This window comes from Haplochromis burtoni, unplaced genomic scaffold (genome assembly GCF_018398535.1).
Source record: "Haplochromis burtoni strain Fernald_Lab_line unplaced genomic scaffold, NCSU_Asbu1 Contig_454, whole genome shotgun sequence".
NCBI classification, from domain to species: Eukaryota; Metazoa; Chordata; class Actinopteri; order Cichliformes; family Cichlidae; genus Haplochromis; species Haplochromis burtoni.
The window spans coordinates 300,116-307,745 of record NW_024582815.1 but is presented as its reverse complement, the minus strand read 5'-3'; positions in this window follow the sequence as shown (position 1 = coordinate 307,745).

The following is a 7,630-nucleotide window of genomic DNA, read 5'->3' as shown; positions in this document are numbered from 1 at the left end:
GCGCAAAGTGGGCGATAAACAAACAAGAGAGCCGATCAGCTGATCATTGATCAGTTTCATGATTGAAGTAGAAACGGGAGAGGGAGGGGAGAGAATGAGAGAAGAAGAGGCAGCTGTGCAGCAAAGACACAGAATAACTCCAGCTTTGTGCCTTTTTCATTGTAGCTGAATTACCGGGACAAACTGTTCCTTTTCACCTCAATAAGAAACGCGTAATATTTTCTCTGAATACCAGACGGGACGGTTGGCAACTCTAATAACTTACCTCAGTCCGGCTTCCAACGATTCACCCCCAATCTGCTCCTACCTAATAATACAATAAGTTCAACATCAGTAACATCATAGCACCACCCAGCTGTATAGAAACTCCGTCATGCTAACTAGCTGTTAGGTGAGGCTGTGTGCAGGCAGGAATAGGACCCAAGGTGCAGACTCCAGAGACAGAACTTAAACAAAAACAGCTTTAATGCTGAACGCAAACATGACATAACTGGAAAAACCTCAAAATAAACTTACACCGGTGGACAGGCAAAACACACAGCAAAGTAAACGGTAGATCGCGACACAGACACCAAGAAACACAGGGCTTAAATACACAGAGGGAGCAATCAGGGAATGGGTAACAGGAGGGAAACACAGCTGGGGCAAATCAGGCCTAACGAGACAAGGGGGAAGCAAAACCAGACACATTAACATCAGACATGGACTTTCAAAGTAAAACAGGAAACATAACACAGACTCACGGGCAGGCACTATAACAAAAGGGAACAGAGACGTGGGAACAGGGCAGACACAAACACTGACTGAACACGGGGATATAGGAACTTAAGATACACATAGACACGAACTAGACAAGGGGATGCAGGTGATAGGGGAGACAGAGCAACTAAAGAAGACAGAGACATAAGCCATTAGATAGAACTCAAAGAAACCAAAAACTAGACAGTATAAATAATATAAACTCAAAAGCCCTGGGTCGACGACCCAGGCATCCTAACACTAGCACGCAGTACGGAAAAAGTCAGAATAACGAAAATAAACTCCACCTAAACTTGGTTCATATCTGACCCAGATAGACTGCAGGTCATAACTTCTTACCTGAAGTTCAGTTGCACACTTGGACCGGCGGCCGCCTCGGGTCTCTCCTCTTGCCTCCCTTTCCCTCATCCACCTGCTGGCCTCCACCACTTGCTAATGTTACTGAATCTGTGGAAGCTCCGATAGCACACAGAAGTAACGAGTAACGACCCTATCTAAATCCCAGTAACGAGTAACACGTTCCTGATTTTGGCATAATAACTAGTTACCGTGCTCGTTACCACAATAATAACGTAGTTACTGTAACGCGTTACTTAATAACGCGTTAGTCCCAACACTGGTTATTTGTATAATTAAAGGAAAAAAACAGAAAGAAAAATGGAATGGTCAAAAAAATTACAGTATTATATGTACCATGATTTCAAATGCACAATATAATACATTTTCACTTTTTATAAGTGTTGCTATTTTGACAAAGTGCATCAAAATAGCTACTAAATTATTTTATGATTGTTTTAAGAAGGTAAATTATGATAGGTATTTGTCAAATCTGCTAACCTGTAACACACTGAATTTGTTACTTTTATTCATCTCCAGGTGTAGCTGCATCATCTCTCAGCTTTTTCTTGACTAATATTTACATTTTGGGTACATTTCATGTTTTTAGTCTTTCAGACTAATCTTATCTTTAATCATGCTTGTAAAAGATGATTTTTAAGCTCTTTAACATTTTATACAATGTTACTACATACCTATAAATTATCCATGCATGACTTTTTACACAGTGCGTGTGGGTGTGCGTGTGTGCGCATGTGCACGTGCGTGCACGTTTTAGGGGGTGGGGGGATAAAAGTCCAGCTGACTCTTTTTCCTACCTGGTGATAACACTGTCATAAAACCATGTCAATAATTAATGTGGCCTTTTGTGTGTTTTCCTTACACACACACACAAACACACACACACACATCTGGTGTTACTAGACAGAAAGTGTGTGTGCGTATTGGTGAGAGGGAGCAGAGCTGTTCAGACTTCGCCCTACCTGCAGGAAACTGTCGCTCAGTCACTACATTGCCAACACTGCAACCAGGCAAGGAGCTTCGCACCAGCCCCTGAGTACAAACTGGGGAAACTGTGAGGAAGGTTCACAGCTGGTGTGGGTGGGAGGCACACAACAGCCTAATAGTCTTCACTAATCCCAGCTCTGTTCAATACAACATTTCCTTACAAGAGCAACAAGACAGGAGTGACTGTGGTGAGTGTGCTGGTTTACCCGAGGCTGAGAATGGTTTTTGTATTGCTTTCTGTGTTTTGGCCAGTGTTCACTTTGACAGACACACACCCACTGAGTCTTTCCAGTTTCCAAGGATCACCATACTGGGAGTAATGCTGCTGGGACAGTTACTGCCTCTCCTGTGGGATTAACCCTCTTCTGTTTAAAGGTCAATCTTTGTCTTGTCTGGTTAGTTTCACCCTGCAATCTTAAACTTTTTACTTATATCACATTAATAGTAATGGGTGGAATATTCAGTTCCAATTTGCTGTAAGCCAATGCATTTTCTTGCTGATGCTCCATCCAGGGACATGACACTGGCATTGTGATGCTAACCACTGGTTTTGGCCCATCTCACCAATCTGGCCAGATATTTTGAGTTCTCTGCTCGATGGTAATGACAGAACAGCCGGGGTGTTTCTTTGGTACTGTTCTCCTTCTGACCACGGTTAACTCTTTTAGTTTTATCACTCTCTTCTGCATTACATCAGTTTTAAAGCAACCTTTTTAACCTTTATCTAATCCCATATTTCAAATGAATAGATTCACTTGTGACCACTTTGTCCTATATTTTGACTACTAATCAATCCATCACAATGATAGTTTGATGTCTGAGTATTGGAATGCAAGATGGCCTGAATGAGTCAAGCTACAGGAGAGAAAAGTGAAAAACCCCAACACTGCTGCTTCAAGCTGCTGACGCTCCACACACTGAATGTGAGTTTGAGCAAAAACACGCCTCAAAGGAAGTATCAGCCACCTTTAAACCTGGCTTTAAAGAACCCGTGTGAGTCATTCTTACAGGAGCGAGATCAGAGAGCTTCAGAGGTTCTCTGCAGTCTGCACTCGGAGAAAACTCAAACTATTCTGTCTGGATCATCAGCAGCCAGTGTGTGTCATTTGCAGAGACTCAGAAAAACACACCAACCACAGTTTCAGACCCATTGATGAAGCTGCACAACAACACAAGAAGGAACTTCAGGAAATTTCGGAGATATTAAAGAAGAAGTTGAAGGTTTGTGAAGAAGTCCAAGTGAAGTTTGATCAAACAGCAGAACACATTAAGGTCCAGCCCAACACACAGAGAGGCAGATTAAGGAGCAGTTTACGGTGCTTCACCAGTTTCTAGCAGAGGAAGAGGAGCCCAGGCTGGCTGAACTGAGGGAGGAAGAGGAGCAGAAGAGTGGGATGATGATGGAGAAGATGGAGGCTCTGAGCAGAGAGATAGCAACTCTTTCAGACACAGTCAGAGCCACAGAGGAGGAGCTGAGAGCTGAAGACGTCTCATTTCTGCACAACTACAAGAATGCATTGGAAAGAGTACAACACTGCCCCCTGCTGGATGATCCATAGCTGCCCTCAGGAGCTCTGATAGACCAGGCCAAACACCTGGGCAATCTGACTTTCAACATCTAGAACAATATGAAGGACATGGTCTCCTACACTCCTCTCATTCTGGATCCCAAACACCGCTCATCCAAACCTCATCATGTCTGAAAATCTGACCAGTGTGATAGGAGGAGAAAGACAACAGCTTCCTGATAATCTAGAGAGGTTTAATGATTCCTGCTATGTCGTGGGCTCTAAGGGCTTTAACTCAGGGAATCACAGCTGGGATGTCGAAGTTGGAGACAGTATACGGTGGGGACTGGGTGTGTTTGCAGAGTCTGTGCAGAGGAAGGGAATCATACTGTCTGGATTATCGAGAATAAGGTTCTATGAAAGTAAATACTATGCACGCTCACCATCAGCTCCTCTCACTGCTCCAGAGGATCAGAGTGAACAGAGGACAGCTGTCGTTCTCTGATCCTGATACTAACACACACATACACACCTTCACACACACTTTCACTCACAATATGTTTCCATATATTAACACTTAACAATAAAGCCAATGTGCTGTTGTTGAAAGTACAGTGTTAGTGGAGCAGATGACTTGAGGATGATTATATTTCTAATGTTGTTTCCTGTCAGTGAATTGAAGCTGTGAAGCTGAAGCAATGATTCATGTTTAACTCCATATATGAAATGTTTCTGATATTTGATTAAAGACTTTCTTCATGACAGAAATTAGATTTCAGTACATTAATAAAACTAAATAAGATCAGAGTTGAAAGGTTGAATTATTATGTATGTGCTTCATTGTCAGTATCTTCGGGGGGATTCAAAGTTATGAGATAAACTAGTGTAGAGGCATGTAGAGAAAAATATCCGAGCTTTATTTTGTTTCAAATCGGAGGAACGGCTAAGACGGCTTCACATGGAAACGTCAGCAGGAAGTTTATAATGATGGAGCTTGTTTCATCAGCTCATTTTTCCTTCATTTACAACAGAAGAAGAACTAAAATTGTGTGTGGATTCAGAGCGCTCGCTGTCAGAACAAATAAAGGAGGGGAACGGCTTTAAAGCAGCAAAGCACTGTTTTTAGAACCGTATTTGTTCTATGCATCTTATGTCCCACAGAAGTCAAGATTTGAAGATGAAATTGTTTTATAGCTGTAAATTCAGTGTGCACAGTGAAAAGCAGAGGGGAAAAAACTATGATTACAAGAAAACACATATGCAGGAAGTAGCCACTTCATTAGGTACACGTGTTAAACCCGCAATAGAGCAAATATCTATTCAGATAATCACATGACAGCAACTCGGTGCATTTGGGGATGTAAAGATTGATCAAGATGACCTGCTGAAGTTCAAACTGAGTATCAGAATGGAGACAAAAGGTGATGTAAGTGACTTTGAACATGTCATGGTTGTTGGTGCCATGCAAACCAAAATCTTTAAGGAATAAAGTGGCTGGTGAGTGTATGTAGACATATATTTAGTATAGAACATTTTAATTACACACATTTTATTCTTACATATAAACAAATGCTCAGATTCTCTCACTGCTGTTTATATAGGTTTGCTGCTGTTTTTATTAAAAACTGGGGACTAAATTTGAGATAATTAAAGAATGGTCAGTCGAGGGGATTCACTTTAATGTGATCCTGTTCGGTTAGTTTCACACTGCACATTAAAAGGTGTTAAAATAGTATCCATTAATGTAACATTTGTTTTGTATAATTTTAAGTGAACCTGTTGGGGTTTTTTTGGTTTTGTTTTTTTTTTTTATTTACCATTGCTGGTGGAACAACACTTTCTTCAAGTGAATCACTTTTCAAGAAGAACTTAGACATCAGTGTAACATTTTGGAAAAACTGAATCTTTTGAGCTTTAAATGAAATTATTAACTGATGGGCTGGCTGTGATGTATATGCCACGGCCACCACTAGAGGGCACCATGAGTGTCTCATTTAGACAAACTGTGCGGTCACCACAGGCAGGTACATACCGGGATTTTGAAAGCACACCTCAAACAAACCAACACTGTGATCATTTTAGTCTGATGTATTATATTTTTTATTTTTCTCTTTTATATCTGAAAGTATTTTATATATTTTATGGTTTAATGTAACTCTCTGACAGACTGTGGCTTTATATTAGCTGTATGTGTGCTAAATTTTGGAAGTTACATCTTGCATGTTTACATGGATGAGTTAATGCTGTGTTGTTCAACCTGCTTCCCTCAGGGAAGTGCTACAGGTGCATCAGCACAAAGACTGACAAACTCAGGAACAGTTTCTTCCCAAAAGCCATAACCACCCTGAACTCACACAAGCACCAATAACATAGTTCCACCCTCATTCCAAAGACTTCCCTCTATATACCACCACCACCACTGTGAAATAACACAAACTGTAAATACACAACATTATTTATCCATCACATATTTATTTCCTCTTTTTTTTCTAGATTTGTATATCTGTACACAAACACGCACACATAGAGGTGCGAGCCCCTTCTTCTCCAACATGTTTTCACTGAGTAAGACATGCTCTTTATGCTCTGTATCTCATCGTACATCTGCATAGTGACAATAAATGCCTTCTATTCTAATGTGCACTGTCGCTTCGGAAATTAAAAAGAAAAGATGTGTGAGACATCACCGTTTTTTTCACACGAAAAGTTTTCATATTGCTGTCCTTAATCTGCGTTTATCTGCTAAAAGCTCATTTAACACAAGCTTTCAGCTTTCAAATCATTTTCCCCTCCTGTTTTGATTAAATGTGATATTTCCCAGTAGTGTTTGAACGCGCCATTGGACCCCCTAAAGCGCTGTCCTTGGTGCTGAAACGCAAACACCCCAAACTCTCCTCCTCCTCTTCTCTATTCTCATCCAGATGTAGTTTCGTATCCTGCCAGCGCACTGAGGTCGCGCGAGCATCGTGACATCATTATTATTCGTCTCCAACAAGCAGCACGAGCCCGCGCGGGTGTCTCGTGCTCAGGGGGGCGTCGCGGGGATCGCTCGTAGGTGTCGAGGGCCGACGTGCTGACGTCACTCAAATAACGTGAGGCTCCCCTCCCCGCCGAAGATCGTTTTCGTATGAAAGATGGAGGCTCCGAGGACAGAAATTAAAACAATGAACGCGAAATTAACTTGTGCAGGGATTCCAGAAACTTCATCAAACATCTGCAAAAGCTCTTTTTGATCACAGCAACATTTTCTGAGTTCTTACAACTGCTTCTTTTTGGTTTTCCCCTGAGTTCAGTAAGTCTCCATGGTGTTTTGTTTTGTTTTGTTTTGTTTTGTTTTGTTTTGTTTTGTTGCTCAGATATTAGTGTTGTTTGTCAGGAGAGATAATTAAAACTTCAGAGCAAATATTACTTCTGTGGTTTTGTTTCCTGTCTGATATTTGAGTTTTGGTCACTGTTTGATGGTATTTCTTCTTTCTTGTATTGCTAGGTCTTTATGTCTTCCCCATGTGTTCTGTGTTTCTTTGTTTCTGGCTGCAGTCAAACACTCATTTCTTCTTAGAAAGGTTCCTAACCCATTAAACTGTCCCCAAAGCACCTCTGTGGCAGTATATTCTCTAAATACTCAGGAGACAAACTCCCTTTGTTACCTCCTTTGGTAGAGGACACACTGGACCTTAAATCGTCAGTGCTAATGCTCAAATATAGTAGAGAGGCTGCATTAATTACCCACCATGCCCACAGCCAAGTCAGGTTAATTTAAAAGAAATTGATAGGGCTGTCAGACAGTGTAAACATTTGGGTGAACTGGCCCTTTAAATAATCCAGAGGAGAAAAAACAAAACAAAACAGAGTAAAACACCTCAGATCATCTTAAAATCTGCTGCCTGTGGGGCTCAGAAAAAATGTTTATTAGTTGCTGAATAAGATAGATAGATAGATAGATAGATAGATAGATAGATAGATAGATAGATAGATAGATAGATAGATAGATAGATAGATAGATAGATAGATAGATAGAT